Source organism: Notechis scutatus, chromosome 2 (assembly GCF_049901735.1).
Source record: "Notechis scutatus isolate UNSWTSFEM ecotype Mainland chromosome 2, rNotScu1.2, whole genome shotgun sequence".
NCBI classification, from domain to species: Eukaryota; Metazoa; Chordata; class Lepidosauria; order Squamata; family Elapidae; genus Notechis; species Notechis scutatus.
In genome coordinates this window covers 194,263,008-194,289,856 of record NC_142010.1, presented here as the reverse complement: position 1 = coordinate 194,289,856, position 26,849 = coordinate 194,263,008, and the positions used below count along the sequence as shown (strand labels likewise).

The 26,849-nt window shown below is 37.3% G+C and overlaps 1 protein-coding gene across 4 annotated transcripts in view; it reads left to right on the top strand.

Annotated features, from left to right (window-relative positions):
* LOC148132457 (uncharacterized) overlaps window positions 1-26,849 on the top strand; it is a 63,091-nt gene that overhangs the window by 7,853 nt on the left and 28,389 nt on the right. For 2 of the 4 annotated variants that reach the window (XR_015748022.1, XR_015748021.1), the window contains exon 3: window positions 1,589-1,737. The exons of the other annotated variants lie outside the window; for them this stretch is intronic. The gene's annotated coding sequence lies outside the window, so the exon portion shown is untranslated. The remainder of the gene's footprint in view (window positions 1-1,588; window positions 1,738-26,849) is intronic. 4 annotated transcript variants of the gene reach the window in all.

Sequence of the window (26,849 nt, the reverse complement as noted above, 5' to 3'; positions counted from 1 at the left end):
CCCACAAAATCTTCACCTTATTTCCAACAACTTTTTCCACTTTATGTGCCCATGACTTTTCGGATATAGGTAGGGCATATTTTTTTTACATAATGATCAGTGGATTAATTGTTGTTGTTGTTGTTGTCATCTAATCTGAAGACCTGCTATTTCTTGCTGATTTCCCATTTCACAAAGCTCAACTTAGATTCTGAGCCCAGAAAAACCGAATTAGCTTTATCAGTTTAAATACTACTTATACATTATTAAGCAATTATATCACTTAATTACTAATTAAATAATTCAATCTTTATATTTTAAATACATAAATAAATAATATCATATAACTATATAATAGACTCCACTCTATCATGGCTTCCCTGGCCAGTTGACAAAGTCATATTTAAGGACCTTCTGGAAGATCCATAGAGTTGGGCCAACCTCACCTCAGGGAAAATATGTTTCACTTGACAATTCATGACATAAAAGAATCTCCTCCTAGGTCCCTCCCAATGAAATTCCATGCCTCTCCTGCTAGACCTGATGGGATGGGTAGATGTACCTAAGAGAGGCAGTCCTGCAAATAAATTGATTCCATACTGTGTAGAGCTTTAAAGATCATAACCAGCTATTGAACTGGATCCAGAAGGCAGCAAGAAGTTGTTTTAATCCAAAGCTTTTAACAATAGGGCAGGTCATCTCAGCTGCTCAATACCTTCTGCTGTTAACTTTGAGGTGCCTGGTTTATAGAACCACAGAGATGACCTTGGAGAAAGAATGTACAGCTAGCAAAACATTATCTAATCCGGGGGAAAAATAAATATCAGAAAGAAATTTAAAGTGACTCTACCTTAACTCTCTTTGGTATAAAAAGGAAGGAAAGGGAAATTCTGCTGGGCTTTCAAGATAGATGTCAGCATTTCTAGGTAGGCAAGGTCAGGAAACTGATTCCACCAAAATACTGGAGCTGTATTTTGCTGATATAGGCTACAGTAGTATAAACCTGAAAGTCTGTCAATGTTTTTTTTTCCTTATTCCAAAATTTTTCAAGGCAGAGTCAGTATAAATTTCCTTCTAATGTTATTTGCTTTTTCTGGGATTAAACTGTGTTTTATGATAGCAGTGTTCCAATATCTAAGGGGCTGCCACAAGAAGAGAGAGTCCATTTGTTCTCCAAAGCATCTGAGGGCAGGACAAGAAGCAACAGATGGAAATTGATCAAGGAGAGATCCAACCTAGAACTAAGGAGAAATTTCCTGATTGAACTCTTGGCAACTAGCTTGTTAAAACATGCTTCATTATATGTATGTTACAGTGTCTTTTCTTCTACAAGGTAATAAAATTAGAGCACAAGCATGCTGTCTATGGGGCAGCTCATATCCCTTTCTTTGTTATGGAACAACACAAATAACCTCATGTTGCATCACTGGAACATACTTGGTTACTTGGATTATTATGCAATACTTGGCAGTAGCCACCAGCATCAATCTTTATCTGAACAAATAAATTAGTAATTTCTTTTATTACTTTAGCCATGGGAAACGCTTCTATGTAATGTATATGGTTCTCATTTGAATAGAGCTAATTTATTTTACTTCTCTCAGTCCAGCAATAAAGGGTTTAATGAAGAGCATCAAATTCACTTTCCTCTGAAGTTCACCATCAAAGAGTTGTTATAATTCAACTATGGCATTAGTTGTTGAACCAGGAGAATGTCTGTAATGTGGAGTGTTCCATTGTACCCAACAAAATACACAGGTGAGTAATTTTGAAAAACTGTTAACATATAATTGCAAAAGTAGAATATTAGCCTCTGAAAAGGTAGGAGGGAGGGCGGAAGGGAGAGAAGGAGGTGACAGAGATAGTTAGATGAGAGAGAGAGAGAGAGAGAGAGAGAGAGAGAGAGAGAGAGAGAGAGAGAGAGAGAGAGAGAGAGAGAGGGAGAACAACTGTACAGTCGACAAAATGCAAGACAATAATTCTGTGAAAACACACACCTTGGAATAATGAATTTTTCTATACTGTTACTTATCTAAAAGTGGCTCCATATTAATCCTGCCCCTAAAAAATTCTGAAAAAATACTATAGTCCCCTGATACAAATCTAGAGAATTGTACAAAGACTATGAAGTTGTAAGTGAGTGGGATTGGACACAGAGGATGACAACAAAAAGTGATGGAAGTGAAACATGATCAATAAATAATCATGACATAGTATAGATTTTCATACATATCGTTGGTCAGCAATCACAATCCAAATATGTCAGTGGTTTTGCTTTTAGTTTATTAAGCTGCATACTTCCTAAATTAGCCAAATATTTTTAATGGTTGTTTTTTTTCTATGTTTAGGTCTACATTTGAGAAAATGGCATGCTTCTTGTCAAATGGCTCAGGGAACTCAACAGCTTTATTTGATTCTTATGCATATTTATCAGAGGATTACATTATAATAATTCTAGAAACACATGAGCTAAGTGATTTAGGAAGATTAAAATTTAAAGTCATTTTAGAGTTGAGTTTGACTGCTTTAACATTACCTGGGTGTTTCTCACATTTCTCACTCCTGGATTTTTCTCAAACCCCCAGTTTTACTTATACCATGGGACTTCTTAGAACTGACCAGGCTGAGTCATAGAACATAGAATCACAGAGTTGGAAGGGACCTTGGAGGTCATCTAGTCCAACCCCCTGCTTAAGCAGGAGGCTCTATACCATTTCACACAAGTGGCTGTCCTGTCTCTTCTTAAAAGCCTTCAGTAATGGAGAACCCACAACTTCTGAAAGCAAACCATGCTTTATTGCTCTCACTGTCAGATAATTTTTCCACAGTTCTAGGTTGCTTCTCTCCTTGATTAGTTTCCATTTATTGATTCTTGTCTTGCTTTCTAGTACTTTGGAAAGTAGGTTGACCCCTCCTCGTCTTTGTGGTAGCCCTGCAAAAATTGGAACACTGCTACAGTATCTAGTCACCCCAGTCCTTCTTTTCACTAGACTAGACATACACAATTCCTGCAACCATTCTTCATAAGTTTTAGCCTCTAGCTTTCTAATCATCCAGACCCTGCTTAACTTTCTAGACCATGGGCTTGATCAACTTTGCTATACTTTGCAAGATATCTCTGCTTCTGAAATCAAAATAGTATATTGAGGGTTGAGAAATTTTCAGATTCATTTTTTCAGGAAATTAACTTAAAGACAAAAAGACTTCTCCAGAACAGGGATATCTCAGGCAAGGACCCTTCAGTGCGTACACACACACACACACATTTCAGGCATGCCTTGAATCGGGTAGATTCTATTTGGTCGCACACCTTAGATACCATGTTGGACTTTCAAGGTGATAATAGCACTTCCAGTTCATCCTTGAACAGAGCATGAAGACTCTTGTCAACACTTCTAAATAAGATACCTCCAACAGATAAAATGAAATTTGAGGCAAACAAAAATGTGCAAAACAATTACAAACATGTATAGTAACTGAAATTCGTGCAAGAGTGTTTGAGTTACTTAACATCTGATTTATTATCAATATTATTTTAAATGCATGTAAAATTAGTTTAAAAAGTGGTAAAATGTTACATGTTAGCAGACTCTGAGATGGGGAAATCACAACTAAATTTCAGACAAGAAGGTTGTGGGATTTGAGGATAATTGTGTGTGCATTTATAAAGCATGATTTAACATCTCCTTGAATTTTGTGGACCTGATTTATCGAGGTTGTGTAGTTGTAGAAGGAATGAATTCAGTTATTTTTTTTCCATGAGATCAATCAATCAATAAGCCAAGTCAACCAGTGAATGCAGCTAAAGAAAAAAAAATCAAGGTAAGAGATTAAATGATCAATGCCATGAAGTGATATTGTGCAGCGAGTCTATTTATCATCCACCTGTTCCCCCAAAATAAGACCAGGTCTTGTATTCTTTTGGGTCCAAAAATAAGCACTAGGGCTTATTTTTAAGGGCTGTGTTATTCCCCCCCCCCATGTAAGGGAAGCCCACTTCCTCTGCTTGTTTGTGGTAGGGCAGGAGGCCATGCAGCATGCCAGTGCTACTGCTGCAAGGCTGTGGGTGGTGGAGCTGCTCCCGTGTCCTGCACTGGCTTACCTCAGGGCCCCCGCAGCCAGGCCACCCATGCCACAATACCAACCTTGCCTTGCGGTGACACCTCCAGCAGCCTCATCCAGCATGGCCACCTCTGCTTGCTCGTGGTCGCAATGCAGCAGGAGGCCAAGCAATGTACCGGTGAGGTGGGGGATGGAGCTGCGCCATGCATCCCGCACCGGCCTACCTCAGGACCCCTGCAGCCAGGACATCCACACCCCAAATAGCTGCCTCACCTCGTGGCTATGGCACCAACACTCCACTTGGTCTTCTGTTCCGCTGCGGCTACAAGCAAGCAGAAGAAGTGGGTTGGCAGCCACGTGGGATCCTGTTGCACTTGGCTGCCACCGCAAGACTGGTGTCAGGGCATGGATGGCCTGGCTTTGGGGGTCCTGAGTTAAGCCGGTGTGGGGCATATGGGGCAGCTCCACCACCTTGCCTTGCCTCATGGCTGTAGCACTGCATGCAACCAGATGGAATGGGAGAACCATGTTTTATATATCTTATTTCTTATTCTCATTTTTCTCTTTGCACTTTTCTTTCAAAATATGTTTGAATATTAATAACTCGGATTGGTAAATTAGGATGTTGGTTTGAGCTCCGAGCTTGGCCATGTGCTTGCAAACATTTTATCACCATTCAAGGAGACATCATCAGTGTGCTTTGAATTGACCATTCAGACTGACGATGTCTCATTGAATGGTGATGAAACATTTGCAACCAAATGGCCAAGCTCGGAGCTCAAACCAGCAGTCTAACATCTCTTTTTCTTTTCTTTTTATATTTTTCTTAGTTTGTGCTAGTCTTTTATCTTTGTAAGCTCTAATAAAACTATTGCAAAAAAGAGGATGGATTGGCAGATTAATAGTTCTTCCTCAATGTTATGGGAGGTGGAATATGATCATTCTTAGCTGATGGTGCAAATTGTTAAGGAATGACCTTTCGGCATGCTAACCAGTTATACAACCTCAGGCTTTAAAGGATCGCAGATGGGTTTTTTTTTTTTTGGAAAAAAATCCTCAGAATGGAGAAACCTATAAAACAATCTTACTAAACATTAGCAAGTCAAAGTCCACTGAAGGACTCACAATCCCTGACATTTTCAGTCTGCGTCGACTTCCCCATCTGGGGAATCTTGTCACATCTGAATCTCAGATCTTAAATCTGATTTTGATCGTTGCTTATTTGCATACCCTTAGTCTATGTGGCCGAATCTTACATATCTTAAGGTAGAAAGAGCTCAAGAGAATATTTGCATTGCTCAAGAAGAATAAGGATATATTAATCAGAAGGCACAAAGGTTTTGCCACCAGTACAGTTAACGCTGTTCTCTTCACCTGCTGTCCCTTAAAAGTTAAAGGTACATAAAGACATGGTTAAAGAGCAATATCCATAAATTACCATGACAGTTGAGGTGATTAAAGCACATGCTTTGATTGCAGCCATTAATCTCTAAAAGTCTCCCCACATTTAATTTAATTATACCCAGGTGTATATTTCTTTTTAATTTATTAGTTTTGTCAGTCACCACTTTCATTGTTGTTCTAGAGTTTGTAAAGAGGGTAACACAGTTATACAGATTGACATACCGGAAATTAAAATATAAACACTGATTCTCAATGTCAAGCAGGGTTTTGTTTTTAAAAGAGACATTTCATGCACAAGACTGCCAGACACCAATGTTTGTCACTGTAACCACAGTTTAGTTTCAAATTAAGTGTATTTATCTTACATGGATTGTTTTTTTAAAGTATGCTAATATGTTTCCGTCTTCATTTGTTCATTCTCTGGGCTAATGTTTTTCAGTGTTATTCAGCTTTTAAGGTTGTTTGATTCTTTTAACAACAACAACAAAAATCTTTACACTTTTGAAAGTGGCATATTTTTTTCCTAGTCCGTATGGTTCAGAATCTCAGAACCATAAAAGCAATGATTAAACTTAAAACAAAATGGGGCGGCAAGGTGTAATAACTGCACACAGTGCAAATTATTATATCAAAATATTATTGGGAGACTATAAAAGGAAAATGGGCTTACTCAGCGGTCTAAGCACTGAATTTGCTTGAAAGAAAATCATCACCCTGCCTCCTGGGATGTTAAGGCAAGTACTGTGACACTTCATATATTTCTCAAAAAAAAAAAAAAAAATGTATCGTTGGTATATATAGACTTTTCATTTCCAGCATTCTTTGTCCTTAGTATTTTCTCATATTGCGCAGATACAGACTGATAGAAATAATGTGAAATCATTATTGGAATGACAAAATAATAACTAGGCAAAAATAGTGTCTGTAGGACTGCTACAGAACCATGCATTTGTGGCAATAGATAAAAATAGTTGGGAGAAATTGCAAAACTTCACACTATTTAAAGTGGAATGAGCATATTAAGCGGTTATAGAATTCTGTTGAATGGGGATAGAATTTAGACTGAGGAGAACAGAATGGTGTCTCTTGAAAAAGCACACTACTTCTTTAACTATGTTTGGGCATGCTCATTCACTTATAACTAACCTCATAAGGGAGTGGCAGGTGGGGCCTGGATGATGAGATTGAAAGTTTGTGGCTTGATCAAGATTCATCAGCAAGTTTGCGGCAGAGCCTTAAAGAGAAGGTATCTGGTTTGGAGTTTAGCTACATCCATGATGCAAAGCTGTGTCTCTTCATCATAGCTGCATCTAGGTCTTCAACAAAAGTGACTCTGTAATCTCAAAATTAGACTGAATATACAGGTAGCCAACTACTCAACAAGTGACTATAGTTGTAGGATGCTGGTAAAATGAGAATTGTGAGTCAAGCATAGGTGCTGTGTGCAATGAGTTGGATGAGGTCCCGGAAACCTTTTGATAATTAATTCATGTATCAGTTTTAGCTCAGCGAGGTATCTGGATTCACAATTACAGAATTACTGAGGTATCTTCTTTATTAGTGCTCTAAATAATTATTCTTGGACTGTCCAAGATAATTTAAATTACCAAGATTTGGTAATTTAAATGACCAAATACCATGTTTGGTGATTTAAATTTCTCTATTTTGTTCCAATTTTTCTTTTCATTATTATGATCCTATGTTTTTTTGGCAAACATAAAACATTTTCTTGCGTAATTATTGCAACTAGCCTTATTCAAGTCAGCTCATTGATCATCACATTTTATAGTGCCTTCTTTAGGGTTGTGGCCTAATCTGGAGGAACTGCAGATCGAACCTGGGAGAGTTCTAGCTTGGCCTACTGTTAGATCAGCTCTCTTGCAATGATGTGAGCAACTCTTCCTACTCAAGAGAGCTAGATTATCCCTCATCGTCCAAGTGATCCGCCTGTTGCTTGGTGGAATGGATTGGTGGCTTTTTCCCCCCCTCCTTATGTCAACTAGAAGCTATATAGTGAGCAGGACTATCGGGGTGATGGTGGAGTAAGGTCTCTGTGCTATGTGTAGGAATTCAAAGCAGGGGTGTATGGCTTTGATTGCTCTGTTTTAAAGCACCATTGTTTTCATAGCGGTCAGAGGCCAATGTCCCAGAACCAAAGAAAGACAATGATCTTAAATGGATAGAGGGAGAGCAAAAGGGAATTGAGAACACCTTGTTCTTCTCTGACTTCTCTTTTTAACATTTCCTCCTTCCCACTCTCATTCCCTGGTATGGACAGGGAAGGGATAGATAACTATCCCTTTTGGGGATAGATTGGGTGGGGTTTTTGGATAGAATTTTTCAACCTAGCCAGGACTAGGTTCAAAAATAATAATAATAGAGACCTTCTGACAACTGATCACAGACTCTCAGCTGAATGCATGTTATGTTCCTAATAGCCATTGCCAAATCAATTCTCCATAGATTTGTCTATTCAGGTTGTTAATCAAAGTTTACAATCAGTTCAAAGCTTGCTTTTCACTGAATAAACATTCTTAAAACAATGTTCATGTTCTCAGGAGTGCTGTTTTATTTTTTCAAAGTGATAGATTTGACAACCTCTCTTTAGACCATTATACATCGTGTTTAAAACTCCAGGACACAAAACTCCTGCTATTATTATTTCCACATTGGCACTCGTAAAGCACACAGAATGAAAACTATTATATGCTGGTGTGGTGTTTGTCCATTAGTTCTAATTTCTCATCAACAGTTGATAAAGAAATCTATATAATAAAGTAACTACACCAAAGGAATATTCTTAAGATCTTAAGTTCTAAAAATTGTCCCCAGGCAAACATTAATTTTTGGCAGCAGTCCTATTAGAGAATGAGAAGTACTTATTATCCTATATGCATAGTATGAGCGTGCAATTTGCAAAACATATGTTGTGATACCAATGAGCACATGACAGAGTTCTTATTTTAAGAAAATGCTAAAATAACAAAACCTAAAATAACAAAACATGAATGAATCCATGGCTGGTCATATCATACCATCTTTCAGAGATGGGAAGAGAGACAGAGATCAAATAGGACTGGAAAAACTTTAATTTTGCATTCTGCCCTCCCGCCTTTTTTTAAGGTAGGATACCATCTCTTTCCTATTGCTTATGCAAGTTTCTTTCATTTTTAATCACTTTATAATGACTGGAGATCGTTTGAGATATTTTGAGACTGTAGTTGCAGCTTTAATTACTCAATCCAGAGACTTTTGATAAGTAATGGAACTGAACAGATGCTGAAACTTGGGTGGTGGGTGGTTGGCAATGCATGTACCGCCTTAGTATTTGATTATGTTGAGAAAAAGAAGAAGGAGCTTTCATAGATTAACATGAATGAGTTGATTTGGAAATGAATGATGTCAGGGTGTCTATAAAGTAAGACAAATTATGTCCACCAATGAGGCAGGTTTCTTTTTATATTTGGAGATTCCCTTTCCTCCCCTGCCCTCCCTTCCCTTCCCCTGCCCCGCTCCCTACCCTTGCCCCTCCTCTCCTCTCCTCTCCCTTTCCTTGATGAGATAGTAGTGAATACTCAAAGGATATTTATTTACAAATGAAGGCAAATATACATGTCAAAGGATAATGTTGCAGGATCCAATCTGGGTCAGTCACTAGGACCAGAGATTTTGCCTTCCGAGATTCCGAGAAAGTAGTTTCCTGAAGAGGGGCTCCAACACCAGTCCAAAAGCTCAGAAGACAAAACCTCTGGTCCCAGTAACCGACACAGATTGGATCCTGCAATGTTTATTTAATTGTAGGAAATTATTAAAAGAATACATTATAAAGATGGGATGAATATCATTACTTTTCAGTATTTTTTGAAAATATATATATATAAATATATTTGGGTTCTGGGGATGTGATACACAACATAACTGTCATACATAATATTCATGTTCCATCATTTAATTATGAAAATATTCATTTTTAGTATAAAAGTATGTAATTCAATTATCTGAACAATATCAGAAATGTATAAGACAGCCATTTCCATGCATTTACCTGGGAATATGTGTTATCAATATCACTTGGATTTACATCTGAGTAAATATGTAAAATTGGAGCAGTTAAGATCACAACTATGCAGCTCCAGAACCACAGGCAACAAAAAAGGTTTTGGTTGCAGTCCAAAAATTGCAGCCAAATGGAAATTTTAATGTAACAGGTGGAAGAAATTATTAAATATATGAGACAACCTTATTCACTGTATTAAAACAAATGTGATTTTATTTTAATTATATTTAAAAAGCAGTTCAATGAAATAAAATGTTGTTTTTGCAGTCCCCTTACGCTCATTTATCCTACAAAGGTTCATTTATCCTTCATAATATGGTCTTTGACAGTTCCTTCATCTGAAGAAGATTGCTGATTCAGGGACACTTCCCAGAGGGCTGCGCTTTTCAGCAAGCAGCAGATTCATTAAAGTAGCTATGGCCTTGCAATGGCCATTATTTTTTGAAGGAAGGCCTGGGGAAGTGAATGCAATTTTTCCTGTGCTTTTTAAACTTTTCCTTGGACTAGTATAACCTCTGCTGAATCCTCAGGCTTCTTGGAGATTGTCACAGTACCTTTTCTTTTCCAATCGCTGTTTTGGTCAAGCTGGCTGCACGTGAAGGAAAAAGTCACACACTAGAAAACAACTTCCTTTGGAGAAGTCAAAGGCAGATTTCATCACTTAAAGAATTCAAAAGAAGTTGTCATTATTTCCATGCATCTAGGAATAGTGTCAGCGTTCCAACTAACCAACTCCAAACCAAAAAAGTCCGAGACAAGCATTTTCTCAAAGTTCCATTTTATTAGAGTTGTCATATTGGCACATCTGGGAAAACCCGAATCTGAGAGTTCTGGGTTTTTCCTTCCCAAAATAAATTCAAAGATCCATCCCTGCATCATCAGTCCAACATATGGCCCAATCAAATCGTCATCCCAACTGAAGACATTCCTCCAGACACTCCTTGCTAGGGGCAGGGCAACATGTCCTTGACTTTCTGAGAAAGAATGTTGTTGTGTCTAATCTTCTGCCCCACTATGAAATCCCCCCTCCCAAATTGCCAGGCACTGAATATGGCAGTCTCAAAGCTTCCAAGTAAAAAAATGGCTTCCAAGGCTGACACAATCATATTCTGGAGCTAAAGATGGCAAACCAACATTTAAAGCTGCCATTTAGGAGCTTCTTTGGGATGCTGACTTAGCTATAGAATCATTTCAGACTTCTGTCTGAGTAGAAAAGAGTTTTTTAGCGGTATGTTTCCATTAAAGAAACCTTCCTTTGAATCACCCTGTGACAATGGATGGTCAGATTGTACAGCCAAAGTGACTCAAGGCATGGAACCCAGTTGCGTGCCTTCAAAACACATCAAAGATCATGATAATAAAGAGATTTTTCTGAGTTAGTCAGATTTCGGTAAGTGGCAACATCTCTTGCACACCTTGTTAAAGTTAAAGGGGAGCTTTGAGTGATATGATGGGGCTCTAAGACACTGACTTAAATAGCCTGCCAAAGAGATTCATCCCCTCCAGGTAGTGGTGGGATTCAAATTGTTTTACCACTGGTTCAGTGGGTGTGGCTTGGTGGGTATATTTTGCCTAACACTTGTGCACAGCTTTCCCTACCCCAACTGAGACCTGCAGCGCCAATCAACTGAGTGGATAAAGAAGAGAAAAGCGCAGGGGCAGGTAGGTGGGAGGGCCAATCCTGTGGTTCTCTCTTCTTTCTCCTGTTAGCTGATTGTCCCAGGATTTTTTTCCTTCTCTCAGCTGGAGGCTTTTTTTAAACTACCAGTTTGGTCGAACTGGTCCAAACCGGTAGCATACCACCACTGCCCTCCAGGAATCTTGCATATCAACCTGCTGGAGAGGTTCTCTGCAGCCATTCCTAAAAGGGATAACTTTCCTACATTATTGACTTTGAAAAGACAACAGCATTGTTTCAATGCCAGTGTCTTTCCTTCACACAGTGCCATTCCCTCACAGGAAGCTTTGGTGATCTGACTAATAAGACATATAAATTAGGCCTGCATTTTAAATACAAAAGTACCTTTACTCTTCACCCGGTATTTCAATATTGTCTTTTCTACCCATTCTTCTTATATCAGTTTATTAAAAGGTGGCTTTTGAGAAAGGAAATAACAATGGCATTACAATTATTATTTGGCAGGTGTTCAGAACCCTAGAGGCGCAGTGGTTAAAATGCAGTATTGTATATGCTGTTGGTGCAGAAATAGAAATGTGATGTTTGATGAGGGAAAATGTACAATAAAAAATAATATATATTAAAAAAAATGTAGTATTGCAGGCAAACTCTGCCCACAGCCTGGAGTTCAGTCCTGATGGGGCTCAAGTTGACTCATCCTTCTATTCTTCTGAGGTCATTAAAATGACAGCCCAGATTGTTGGAGATGATATGCAAATAATGCTTACATTGGAAACAGCCCAGAAAGTGCTGTAAAGCGCTACGGGAGGGGAGTGGCTTACATAAGTTTAGATGCTATTTTCCATAGCAGCCCTTTCCCTATGGAAGATCCTTCCCTCTGAAATTCAGCAGGCCTCTTTCTTTTTAACCTTCCAAAAAGCACTGAAGACCTAGCTTTTCCCCCCAAGTGATCAAACAGGGCTGGGCTGTCAAACTCCAGGTCTGTGGGCCGGATGCATCACGTGCTGGCCATGCCCACGCTTGGTTTAGCGAAGGGGGAATAAGTCCCGATACGTCACATGATGCTGCCACGGTGATGTGAGTTTGACACCCCTGAAATAGGGTGAGGTGGGTGAAAGGATTTAATAAATGTATGTTAGAATTTAAACTTTGGTGCCAGGTTTTTAACGTTGATGGTTTTAATAGATTTAATATAACGTTTTATTATTGATATTGTTATTTATTTATTTATTTTATTTATTTATTTGATTTGCCAATTGTTTACAAGATAATAAGTATAAATGTATACATAGTTGTGAATACATGAAATGGTTACATATAAGAAAAATAAAAGAATAAGAGAAACAATAGGACAGGGACGGTAGGCACGTTGGTGTGCTTATGCACGCCCCCTAATTGTTATTATATTTGTTATAATTGTTATTATAATTGTTATAATTGTTGATTGGGAGCAGTGGTGGTTATGCTACTGGTTCGGACCGGTTCAGCTGAACCGGTAGTAAAAAAAAGCCAACGATCAGCTGAGAGGAGGAAAAAAAAAGTCCTCAGGTAATCAGCTGAGAGGAAAAAGAAAAGGGCAGGATTGGCCCTCCCACCTGCCCCTGCGCTTTTCTCTCCTTTATCCTCTCATCTGATTGGCACTGCAGGTCTCAGCTGGTGTGGGGAAAGCTGGCGTTAGGCAAAGCCTGCCCACCAAGCCACGCCCACTGAACCGGTGGTAAAACAATATGAATCCCACCACTGATAGGGGGCCACCCTGGTTTCGATATAAGATGGGCAACTATATAAATTAAATATTTCAGGCTTGTATGAAGATATCTGGATTATCAATGACTTGTGTATTTTAAGAAACAGAGATTCCACTTGTTACTTTAACCTCAACAAAATTAAGCCATAATTTTAAGTGGATAATTTATTCAGTCTGCAATCTTGGACCTTTTAAAGCCTAATATAAAGTGCAGAATTTATAACAAGAAATCTGGGTCATTTTGAGGGTGGTGGTTTTCAACTTGTTCTTTCTTTTTTCTCCCCCTTACTCTTAATTCTTTTTCATCCCATCTGGCTGATCAGAACACTAAAGCCTATATATATATTTCCCTGGCAATATGGTTGGTCTTAATAAAGGAATCTGATTTTTCTCATGGAACAGTAGCACCATCTTCACTTTATGTGAATCAAAGGGCAGTAATCACTGGGGATTCCTATATTGGCAGCTTGAGTAAAATAAGATAGCATAGATTCTCATTCCTGTGATTACCTTTGGGCAATGCTATTAGAACCGGCACTCTAAATACTGGCAGCTATGAATCAAAGCATGTGTCAACCAACTTCTATCATTCTTTTTCGAGAGATGGGGTTTCGTATTTTGGTGTCATATCAGTTAAAGAATTATATGATAAAGAATTAGCAGAAATAGAATGGGGAAAAAGAGATCTAGGAGATTCAGAAGACGTCCATAATGTTACTCTTGTATCCTGAGATCTATTTTGATTGTCACTCTTCTCTTTCACTTATTCTACTCTTAATATTATGTTACTAATTATGTGGAATCCAAGGGGAAATAAACGACTTCCACTACAATTTAAGGCACCAATCAGAAAGAAACTTCCATATTAATAACTGAACGTCATATGTCATAGGTGATAGATCTAATTTTGGCAAAATGACAGGCTGGACTATATGATTTATTTTTTTTAATTTCTTTCTGGCTGTTAACGTGAAGAAAGCAACAACCAGGTTAAGGTCATCTGAGAATATAAAAGAATAATATGGAAAAGTCTGGCTCAGGACTGTTTATTACTTTTTGGATAAATGAAAAATGTATGGTGTGAAATTTCTTCTTTCTTCTTTTGCTGTTAAATAGTCTATGCGTGAAGGGAAGGGCAGATCATGATGCAAAGAATTATTCTGAGCTGAATTCATTTTGTCTCATTAGTTCTGCATAATACTTAAGTAACATATTTCTGGGATTTCCTTGCTGAATTGAGGCTGCCTTTCAGAGGATTTAAATTCAAGGGCTCTGATGGGGAAGGTTTGATTCTTGTGATTTGAGGATGTTGATAGCTCCCTTTGGAAGGAAACTATTTTACATTAAAAAAGGACAAGCCCTCTGCAGTGACTCATACAAATTAGAGATGCACCTAATATTATTTGGTTAAAAGGTCAGTTCAACATTTTCTGGACAGCATGGAAGTTTTGGAAGAGATATACTTCTGATAGAAAAGCATATTTGTACCACAGGGGTTGAATTGTTGAGTTTTTGGTTGTTTGCTTGCAGAGTTTCATTACCCAACTAAGGAACATAGATAATAGATGATAGATAGATGACAGATAGATAGATAGATAGATAGATAGATAGATAGATAGATAGATAGACAGAAAGAAAGACAGAAAGAAAGAAAGAAAGAAAGAAAGAAAGAAAGAAAGAAAGAAAGAAAGAAAGAAAGAAAGAAAGAAAGAAAGAAAGAAAGAAAGAAAGAAAGAAAGAAAGAAAGAAAGAAAGAAAGAAAGAAAGAAAGAAAGAAAGAAAGAGACAGGCAGACAGGCAGCAGCCTGGACAGAGAGTTTTGATTTTGTTCCTGGGATCTGTGGGAGCCACTCTCCAAGCTTAGGAGTGTCAGCCCCAAATGGTAACTACCACCACTGTGCCCACTTCAGCTTTTCCTTTCCATATTCTCTACACATCCTCTCCTCTCAGGCCCTATTACCTCTCCAGCTTCTCATTCTCTTTATTCCTGGTGTTGCTGTCATTTGATACCGCTACATCTGTTACCACCACTGTCTTCTGGTCCTTATTATTTCTGTCCAAGTCTTGGCAAAAAGTCCATAAAGGATTTCTAGAATTTTATAAAAACATATTTTTTTTAACCCTGAGGACAACTTTTATATTTCTTTTTTCTGCTTTTGACAATATTTTTATTTAATCGAGCTGTCATAGGATTAAATCTCTATTTAAGCTTCCTTTCTCCATTTCATGATTTCTGCCATCTGTGTTTTATAACTCACATTTTCTTTATTTTTCAATATTTGTACATCAGCTAGGATTTGTAGCCACTTTGTCCATAAATTTTCCCATATTGTTATTCATCACATCTTTCACTTCTTTATAATCTTCTGCGAAAAAAAATACATTTACAGATGCAGAAATTATTGTTATCAGTTTAGTTATAGATTTCCTTCCCAACTCTTCAAAAATATTTTGAAATGCCTCAAGTATCATACCTTTTTGTCTGTTATTTTATAAATTTTACTTTTCTTTTTCTTTCCTGGAATATTAGTAAACTTTAATGTCCCATTTCTATTTTTCACAAAGACTCATGCGTCTTTGTTGTTTTATTTTCAACTTTCAGCCACTGATCTCTTTCCTAATTTATTTTTTATTTATTAAATTTATACACTGCCCATCTCACCATCAAGTGACTCTCAGTGACTTACAACTCCATGCATAACAGTATAAAACAATTATATGATTAATAACATTTAAAACATTAGATACTGAAATTAAAATATTAAAATTAACAAGTAGATAAAAGAACCAATGCTTAGATGGGGTAGAGATGGGACATTTTTGTAACACAAATAGACTGAACAAGTTGTGTTCCCACCAACATATTGTTTGGTTTACTCAATTTTTCAAAAGTCTTAGCAAAAGTCCTGGTATTCTAAACTTGTCTGGTTCAATAATCCATTTAAAACTTTCTTAAATTAAATTTAGTTTTTTGGCATTTGTTTTACATTCTTTAAACTGTTAGTTAGTCTTTCTTCTACTTTAGGATGAAATTTTATTCACCAAGTAGTTTTTCAAATTTGTTCTTTGGAAGATCTTTTTAAACTGAAAAATAAACATAAAATAAAAAGTTATTAGAAAGTGAGGTGGACAAGCCCAGTGTCCTTAAAAGTTCCACCATGGTTTTTTTAACTCCTGGGCCCCACATTTCAACTGCTGTCCTATGGTCTTCTTGTGAGGAGTTGCCATTTAGACCACAAGTGGGCAATCTCTCTTCTCCTTGTCCAGAGAGGTTCTGTTGAAGGCAGCTTGCTTGTGGGTCCATCAGTCATTGCTGCAGCATCTTCTCCACTCTTTTGGAGACATCTAGTTCACCATTTCCCTTACCCAGAAGTCCAAGACTTGGCATATGGTTCCTAACATGATTTTACTTTTTTTTAGATGTAATAAAATGTATGACATTCAGACTGTGTCATGTATATGTTGATTAGAATATTATATTTGTGGAGTGAGAATAATGCAATAAATTTATTTGTTTTTTTTAATCAGAATGCTTATCAAAAATTTTTAAAGCAAAATATCAGAACAGTATTTGCTGCAACTAAATAAAAGCATCTATTTTCCTGCTCTGTCCTTTGATGCTACTTCTAAGCACTTTTAATGTTCCAAAACAGAAATGTGCTTCTGATGGATTTCAGAAGGTTATTTTCAACTCCTATTTTTAATGTTTATTTTCATTAGAAATGCAAAAGTTTCAGTTCCCTGGATGATAGAATAAGGCATATATTTAAAAAACCACACAATGCAACAATATTGTCTGTTATTCCTAAGTTTAAATAGAAATTAATTAGAGGATATCGGTGTAATACTTTCCTCTTTCAAATAAGCACAAGTTTTCCTTTCTTCTTTTTGGCACTAAAAGAGGGGCTTTTGAATATTGTTGTCAAACAATACCATGGAAATATGAAATCTTTTAAAACCCATTTCTACCTGCTTGGTTACGTTCTCTTCTATACTTAAACAGAGAACTTTTATAAATGGTGAGCTTGTGCTGCAGTCGTAATGGCCAAGCCTTAACACTGTTATTCCCTTGAAAGAAGGACACAGATGTTCACCTAAGAAATAAAAGAAAGAAAGAAAAAGAATACAGGGTTAGTTTCTTCCAAAATGCAACTCATTCTCTCCCATTTCTCATTCAAAAACATTGACCCAGTTTTCTTGCTTAGAGTCTCCTATTTAAAAAAAAGATACAGAACTGGCTATAAAACAAATACCATGTCTCCAGTCAAAATCCCCCTTTATATGCAAAGCCTCCAGGTTTAATGCAGAGCTTCCTAGTTACTTAAATGACACAGTATCCAAAATATTTACAGTGATATACTTGTGTATAATTGCAACTTATAAATAATATGTTCATTGTATTATTTTTGTGTACCTTCTCAGGTGGCTTATGTGGTATTTATCCATAATACTGAAACTGTTGTTTTTCCCCCTTTTTATTCAAAGTGGTAGCAGAAAATTAAATAAGAGAAGAAACTCGAAGTAGTGATTTTTAGGGCATTTTACCAGTTTTAGGATGGGGCAAGAGTAGAAGGAGTAGTTGTTTGTCATTCAGGGCCCCTTTACTAGAAAGACAAGACAAGACAACATATACAACACAAAGTAAGATGCAGTTTGGCTAGGCTCCAGCTGGTGATGTCAGCATTTCATTCAAAATATTATTTTGGTTACATTGTAAGCAACACAATACCATTGTATTAAATGTTTTACTGCCCAGAACAATGAGACTTCTCACAGAAGCCAAATATAAGTGTTGCTTGGAAAGAGTGTGACATTATTCCAAAACAATTAATTTTCATCTGTTCCTGATTTGTTCTAGGATTAACAAAAGAAAATGTAGGTAGGAAGAAGAAACTAATAATAAAAAAATAATTTTATTTCTCAGTTTTCTTTTTAATTTAAGGAGGCATTTTTTTTTGAAAGACAGCCAAGGCACTGTATTCCATTTTCTAGCATAGTGAGACAAATAAAATAAACTTTTGAATGTTTCCCCTCAGTAGAAAGAAGAACTTGAAGGCCTTTGAAAGTTCTCAAAAATCCTACATTTTTAATATTAATAAATCTGTTGCAGATTTCTACAGAAATAGAAAATAATGTCTGTCATTCTATCCTTGCCAGATAGGTTCTGCCAAATTTTTGCATTTGCAGGTAGCTGTAGTTGGAGGGTGGCTTTTATCTAAATCAGGGGTATCAAACTCAAGGCCCGTGGGCCGCATTTGGCCCACGGGGTGCTTCTATCTGGCCTGTGGGGCCATCCTGGAAGTAGTGAAGGACCAGCCTACGGTGCCTCTGCGAGCATGCGGCCCTCCCAGACTCCATTTTCACTTGCAGAGGGCTGCAGGAGGATCCCCCCAGCCATGTCCAGGCCACCACAAGTGCCCCTTGACATGAGTGATGTCAAGATGGCCATGCCCATCCTGGCCACTCCCATCCTGGTCATGCGCATCCATCCGCAAGGTCAAACACAACCCTGATGTGGCCCTCAATGAAATCGAGTTTGACACCCCTGATTTTACTCCGTTCCTAAGCAGGAAGTTGCATAGGTCACTGGTACAATCAAATGCATTACTACTAGTAATTATACCTTTAGAAAAGTTCTATGTTCACATTAGTTTGAATTAGTCAGCTTGAACGCAGTTGGCATTAATTTTGCTAGTGAAATGTTATCTGTCCTTTGTGGCTTTACTATTTACATTGCTTTTGATTTATTTTGGTATTTTTTTATTATTTTGGTCTTACTCATCTATGCTTCAGGTTGAACTGGTAAGACCTAAGGGTAAGAATTGTTCTAATTAAAATAAAATATCACAATTATGAAGGAGAAAGATTCAGAAACCCACATTTCCAAACTATGGTCTGATGTCCAGCTTTCCTATTGTAAAATTCTGTATTGAATGTAGACCCCCCATTAACTTATTTTTCAAAATGGTGTAATTTTGTTTTGCAACATACAGCAGACTACAATGTGCTTTACTTTGCATGAGGACAGCAAGAATAATTAGTGTAATTGATGATGAGACAGAAATGCTTTGATTTCTCTAGAGCCTTATTCTGTTCCAAGATACAAAATTACTTTCTTGAAGACGGCAGATTCTTCTTATGCATGTATACACTGTGGTACGGTAAGCTGATTTGATCGAAAATAGGTTGTACTTTGCATCCAGGTTAGAGACCAGGAGTAACACCCTGAAGGAGTATGCCCAATGTGCTGACTTTCCAACCAGCTTAAGAAAAAGAATTATTTTTTCCTTCTTTTTCTCCTTGTCTTTAATTTAGAAATGAAAATAAAGCACAGCTGTCTAAAGAAAGAGTTAACATAACAAAGCACTGATTAATTTTAGCAAGTATCTAAGATGAGGGAGGGGTTGAAAAAGACTGGAATTGTCTCTCTGAGTTTGTTTGTGTGTATGTTTGTGTGTTATCAAATCAATGTTGAGTCCTGGCGACTGCATGGATAAATTCCTGCAATTCATATTTTGGCAAGATTTCAGAAGTGGCTCGCCCTTGCCTGATTCCCAGGGCTGAGACAGAGTGACTCCTGATGCTTTGGAAAATAAATCGATCACCTTTTGTTTGTGGCAGCCCCTCAGTTTTTTGGGGGTGAGTGTATATGTCTGTTAACATAAAACAATTGTATACTAAAAATATAAGCACAGATTATTTCCTTTATTTGTGCTATAACAATAAAATATCACAATGGGATTTGGAATGGGAGTTCCCTGACTTTTATATTATATTTGGATAAAGTTGGTATAAAATGTTTTATCATTGATATTTATTTATTTATTTATTTATTTATTTATTTATTTATTTATTTGATTTGATTTGATTTGCCAATTGTTTACAAGATAATAAGTATAAGTGTATACATAGTTGTGAATACATGAAATGGGTACATATAAGAAAAATAAAAGAAGAATAAGAGAAACAATAGGACAGGGACGGTAGGCACGTTGGTGCGCTTTATGCACGCCCCTACAGACCTCTTAGGAAAGGGGTGAGGTCAATAGTAGACAGTCTAAGGTTAAAGTTTTTGGGGTTTGGGGAAGAAACTACAGAGTCGGGTAGAGTATTCCAGACATTGACCACTCTATTGCTGAAGTCGTAATGATATTGTTAATATGTATGCTTTATTCATCAAGTGTCTATGGAGATTCTCAGTCATCCAAATCATGGTCGTTCCAAAGATGCTTTTTCAAGAGGCAACTGGGCTTATTGGGTTTTCTTTGAAGACATTTTGCTTCTCACCCAAGAAGCTTCTTCAGCTCTGGCTGGATGGCGGGGAATGGAAGGATTTATACTCCTTGCAGACAGCTGGTCATTTGCATTCTTTTAGAGACTCATTGAGGCCACCTGGAGGTTTATCTGTGTCATCAGGGTCACTTGAGTAGTGCAAATGGGTGTGGAGTCTTCTTGGAACACAGTCTACAACTGTGTTGTAGACTGGAGATAGATGATGTCATATCCCTCCACCTCTGTTGAGAGAGGGCTGTTCAATTTTGACATAGATTGCCTCTTTGACCCTTCTTTCAAACCAGCGCTTCTCTCTGTCCAAAATGTGGACTTTGCTGTCTTCAAAAAGTGGCTTTTAAATTCAGATGGACTACTGAATCTACTCCTGATGAGTTTGTTCTCCTATGCTGTGCCAGGCGTTTATGAAGTGATTGGATTTTTTTTCCAATGTATAGATCTGCTCATGGCTCTCTGCACTGTACTGCATATACCATGTTGCTCAGTTTGTGCCTGGGTGTTTTATCTTTGGGGTGGACAAGCTTCTTCCTTAGTATATTTTTGGGTTTGAAGTGTGCACATATGTTGTTTTGGCTGAAGATCCTCCTAAGCTCTTCCGATATTCCTGCAATATATGGAATTCGTGTATGGAATGCCAGCATTGGTTTGTTTATTGTTCTCTGTGTTGTGTGTTACAGAGAAGTTCCGGTAGGGTATTTTTTGAGATTTCATGAAGGCCCACTTGGAAAAGCCACATGTTCTGAAGGTTTCCTTGATGTATTTTAGTTCTTTTTCTTTCCCATCTTTGTTGGTAGGCAAGCCTTCAGCTCCGTGTGTAGAGTTCCAATGACTCCCATTTTGTGCTCAAGATTCAGGCAGTTGGCAACTGACCCACATTTATGACGGTTGCAGTGTCCCAGGGTCATGGGATCACCCTTTTCAATCTTCTGATAAGTAAAGTCAATGGGTAAAGCAGAAACTGTGTTACTTACTTAAGAATGATTCACTTAACAATTGTGGCAAGAAAGGGCGTAAAATGGACCAAAACTCTCTTAACAACTTTCTCGCTTAGAAACATAAATTTTGGGCTCAATTGTGGACATCAGTTGAGGACTGCCTGTAGTCGTCCATTTTTTGTTAGGAATGTAAGTCACCTAATAGTTGGGTTGGAAAATATATAAACCAGGATAGACATTTTAATACTGTCTCTTTAAGAGAATGCTAAAACTGTAATTGGGTGTGGTTCCTCAAATGGCCATAAGATGGAGCCAGAAACCTGGATTGTTTAGTCCATTCCTGTCCTGTTCTGTTGTTCTGGAGAGTGTTGCCATTCCTACTGAGTGTTACTGATCATAGTTCGTCTTGGATTTGATGTAAGTCTGTTACTGAACTGTTTTTGATACTGGACTTTGTTATTTGGATTATCCCTGGACTGAAAACTGACTGCTTTAACTGTGAATGACTTGGACTGTGTTTGAACTTTGCTTAACCATTTACTGGAAGTAAAAACCTACATTTTACTATACAGTGTATCTGTGTGCTGTTTGTGTATTATTCTTCACCACTCTCACTACGTCTTCCTGTGTGCGCTCATTCTCCTAACGGAGAATTACCTCCCAGGATCATGGGATCACCCTTTTCAATCTTCTGACAAGCAAAGTCAATGGGTAAAGCAGAAACTGTGTTACTTACTTAAGAACTCAATGATTCATTTAACAATTGTGTCAAGAAAGGGTGTAAAATGGACCAAAACTTACTTAACAACTTTCTCGCTTAGAAACATAAATTTTGGGCTCAATTGTGGACATCAGTCGAGAACTGCCTGTAGTCATCCATTTTCCATCTTCTTTGAATCTGAACTCAGCTTCTTCATATTCAGAGCATTGCAGTCTCGAGGCAAAGCTACCTTCCCTTTTTATTTAAAGACTTCATACTAGTCAAATCAGGATCCAAGATTAACTGAAATTCTGACACTTAACAATTTCCCTCTACGACTCTCATTTCAGAAGCTTTATGAAAGACCTTTTGTTGATTTCTCCCATTTCTCCAGAAAGATATGCAGTATCACAAAAGTACTGTATTATTGCCTTTCTAAACAGCGAAACCAGGACACTTTTGCAAATGAGCAGCAATTCTGGCTCATCATATTTACAGTGATGTGTCGGGACCCAGCATATTGTATTTTCCCCAATGTGAATTTTGTTTTTAGTGTTGGCTTAAACAACTGGTGTTTTTCACATACATAAAAATGCCAGAGAATCTAATTGGTTCATAGGAAGGAGAGTTGCTGCTTTTATTTGTAGTAAGAAGAGAGAGTTTAACTTCAAATCACAGCCTGCAATCTCCTTGCTAATTGACAGATCAGTTTTTCCTCAATGTAAGGTTCAGGTTTCAAAGGTATGTTTGCTAAATTAGCTGCTTTTTTTTTTTGCCCTTGCTTATCTTACATTGCAGAACTATTGAACAATTTCGCCCTTTTCCTGCACAGTTTTTTCCTTGCTTAGCTCAGTATTCTCCAATGGTCATTACTGAATACTACGAATGACTGATTCAGTGTACAGAAAAATGTGACAAATAAGGTCAAAAGATGCCTTTATATCAGCACCTTTTCTAGCTTACCTTTTCAAAAACAGGAGAAATGTTCAGGAGTGGGTAACACAAAGATGCATTGTAGGACATGTTAAAATGAACGTGTTCAAAGCACAACTGTATGTCTTATTTTTTATCACTGAATTCTCTACTTTGGCATTCTTTCTTCTACGGTCTTCATTTGTATTGCCTTCAAATGCCAATGAGAAATGATCTGGAAGAAAAATAGTTCATTGTGCTTTGTCTTTTAAGAACTAAAATATGGATATATATCAGGTGATAATTAAAAAGTTGGTGTAAATTTGAAAACAATTAACAGCGTTCTCAGAACTCACTAAACAGCTTCAGCCTCTTTTTTTACATGCAAAAATAAATTTGAATTCTTTGATAATCAGATGCCTTCTTGAATCTGGAATCTAAGTAAGGTTTTCACAAAGATTTCAAGACAATAAGATGCAAGAGATTTTCCTACTTTCAGTCCTTTTCTGTGCATTATGGGAAGTATGATTAATTTTAAGCTAAATGGAGGTGAGAAACAGTCATTGTCAACAATATGAGCTTAAAGGAATGACAAAAGCAGAAAAATCCTGAACTGCTGTGTTAGAGTGTGCAACTAAGGCATATTAAATACTGTAGTTTTATGTTTCAAAGGATCACAATGAAATGGGGAAAAATCTATTAAAAAGAATCAGAGAATAAAATATAGGGCCTGATTAGTACAAGCTACTATTTTTACTGTAGATATATGAATTTTGAGATAATCTGCAAGCTGTAGTAAATAGCTGATGGGAAGCTATAGTATATATTGCTTAATAGTTCACAGAATTATTATGACTAGACTCTGCATCATTTTATTCATAGTTGAATGTCAAAAACCCAAAATTTCGGAATAGTGCTTGATAGAATGATATTAGCATCTCTAGTATCTAATGTCAGGCACAAAGAATCAGGACCATCCGTTAGGCTGCAGCATAGAAGATTTACTAAAGCCTATTCACAAAAGTCTAGACAACTAAAGTTCCACACTAAATTGACAGTAGAGAAGGGTCAACAAAATTCAGGAGGGATTGAATTTGGACCTTTTGTGAGAACATAAACAACTCCACACATCCAGTTCTGCCTGCTGTCCTTATACATCAACACATGTACAGTATAACTGCTATGGCTAAGACCAACATTATTTCAGAAACTCTTGACAAACTCTATATATGGGTACTGGAGATACCAACAATGATCTCCCAAGCCAACGTGGGAAAAGAAATTTGCTAAAGGAAATAAACTTTTCCCCCTGCATTAAAACTAGAGCAGCAGCAGAATTTTCTGGTTCATTTTTGTTCCCCGGTGAGTATAAAGGACAAATCTACTTTCAAATGAGTTAAAATTGAATTGAAAAGCCATAGCTACTTAATGTCATTCAATCACATAACAAATGTTGAAGGACACTTTCCAGCTGCAGGCATAGAGCACTCTAGGCCTCCTCATTCTAATATTTAAACAACTAAAGACTCCATTTAAAGAAGCAGACCGGTTCTATTTTCCTATTCTTGCATATATAAGTTGAAAACCAACAGCAGTGTCAACAGTTTATATCAGTACCAGGTCGCTCCATGATTGAATGGCATGGGTAGATCTGATGGGACAGATAGGAACCACTGGAGAAAAGTGATCCCACCAGTAACTTGGTTCCATGCCACATACCAGGGTGTTGCATGTCTGGACATGTTGCTGCCTTCTGGACCAGCTGACACTTCCAAATGCTCCTTAAATGCAGCCTCATGTAGCATACAATGCAATAGTCCTATCAAGAAGCAACTAAGATACGAGTTGCCAATTTCAAAAGCCGATACAAAAATTTATGCCACCAGATAAAGACCGAATGCATCAATTATCACATTAAACAAGAGGAAAACCTTCTAAGCACCAATTCCACCCGTGCTTTTACAATTTTGTAAACAACAAACTAAAAGACTCAAGGTCTATCCCACCCTTGATAGGACCTGATGGTAAAGACTGCAACGACGACACCATTAAAGCCAACATCTTTAACACATTCTTCAGCTCAGTATTTGTAAACAGCAATGGATCATGCCCAGTATTTCCTAGCCGTACCACAGATAACAACAATGATCTAATACATATCGATTTTACAGAAGACAATGTTGAAAAAGCACTACGCAATCTAAAACCATCTCTATCTATTGGACCGGATGGAATATGTGCCTACTTCTTTAAAAAGCTATCCACTGCCATAGCCAAACCTCTAAGCATAATCTTTGAAAAATCTTTCAGGACCAGCTCCTTGCCTAACCTATGGTCACAAGCCACAGTCATCCCCATCTTCAAAAAGGAGACCCAAGCCTAGTTGAAAATTACAGACCAATCTCCTTATGCTGCGTCACCTGTAAAGTCATGGAATCAATTATTAACCAATCCATCATCCTCCACTTAGAGACAAACAACCTACTCTCCAATAAACAATTTGGTTTCAGAAAAAAACTATCCTGTAATCTGCAACTCTTACACTGCAAAAACATATGGACGACACAACTCGACCAGGGCAAAGCAATAGACACAATCTACATAGACTTCTGTAAAGCCTTTGATTCAGTGGTACACGACAAACTACTCCTAAAAATAAAATCCTATGGTATCTCTGGACAACTGAATAACTGGATAGAAGCATTCCTGGCAAACAGACAACAAATGGTCAAAATTGGGAGCGTCCTATCAAATTCTGTACCTGTCAATAGTGGTGTCCCCCAAGGCAGTGTTCTAGGACCAACTCTCTTCATACTCTACATAAATGACCTCTCTGATCATATTAAGAGCAATTGCGTTCTTTTCGCTGATGATGTAAAGCTGTTCAATACCACAGACAATAGTGCTACCCTACAAAAAGATCTTGACTATGTATCAGAATGGTCAAACAAATGGCAACTTCAAATCTCAACAAATAAATGCTCTGTCTTACATATTGGCAAAAAAATCAGAAAATAAAATACAAGCTGAATAGTCAAGATCTTGTTGATGACCCAAGCTCTGTAAAGGACCTTGGAATACTCACCTCTAATGATCTAAGTGCTAGAGCCCACTGCAACTACATAGCCAAAAAGGCATTAAGAGTTGTTAACCTAATCCTACGTAGCTTCTTCTCTGGTAATATCACACTACTAACCAGAGCATACAAAACATTTGCTAGACCAATACTCGAATACAGTTCATCAGTCTGGAACCCACATTACGTATCTGATATTAGCACAATTGAGAAAGTCCAGAAATATTTCACAAGAAGAGTTCTCCACCCTCTACTCATTGTAGAATACCTTATGCCACCAGACTTGAAATTCTAGAACTAGAAAACCTTGAATTACGCCGTCTTCGGTCTGATTTAAGCATGGTATATAAAATCATACATTGCAATGTCCTACCTGTCAATGAATACTTCAGCTTCAACCATAACAACACAAGAGCACACAATAGATACAAACTCAAAGTTAACCGCACCAAACTTGATTGCAGGAAATACGACTTCAGCAATAGAGTGGTCAATGTCTGGAATACTCTACCCGACTCTGTAGTTTCTTCCCCAAACCCCAAAAACTTTAACCTTAGACTGTCTACTATTGACCTCACCCCTTTCCTAAGAGGTCTGTAGGGGCGTGCATAAGCGCACCAACGTGCCTACCGTCCCTGTCCTATTGTTTCTCTTATTCTTCTTTTATTTTTCTTATATGTACCCATTTCATGTATTCACAACTATGTATACACTTATACTTATTATCTTGTTAACAATTGGCAAATCAAATAAATAAATAAATAAATAAATAAATAAATAAATAAATAAATAAATAAATAAATAAATAAATAAATAAATAAATAAATGATTATGCTGGCACACAAAATACATTTGTGCAAGGCATAATGCACACCACTTTTTGGCCTTGGGAAAACCAGCCTTTCTCTCTCTAGCTTCCTTTTATTTATTTGCATTGAACAGACCTTCCTAAATTATGAGAAGGCTAATTATTACATCGGGATGCAGAAATGATCCAATCCTTTTTAGGAGGGTAATTCAAAGCTGTAAAGTGGTTCATTCAATTCAG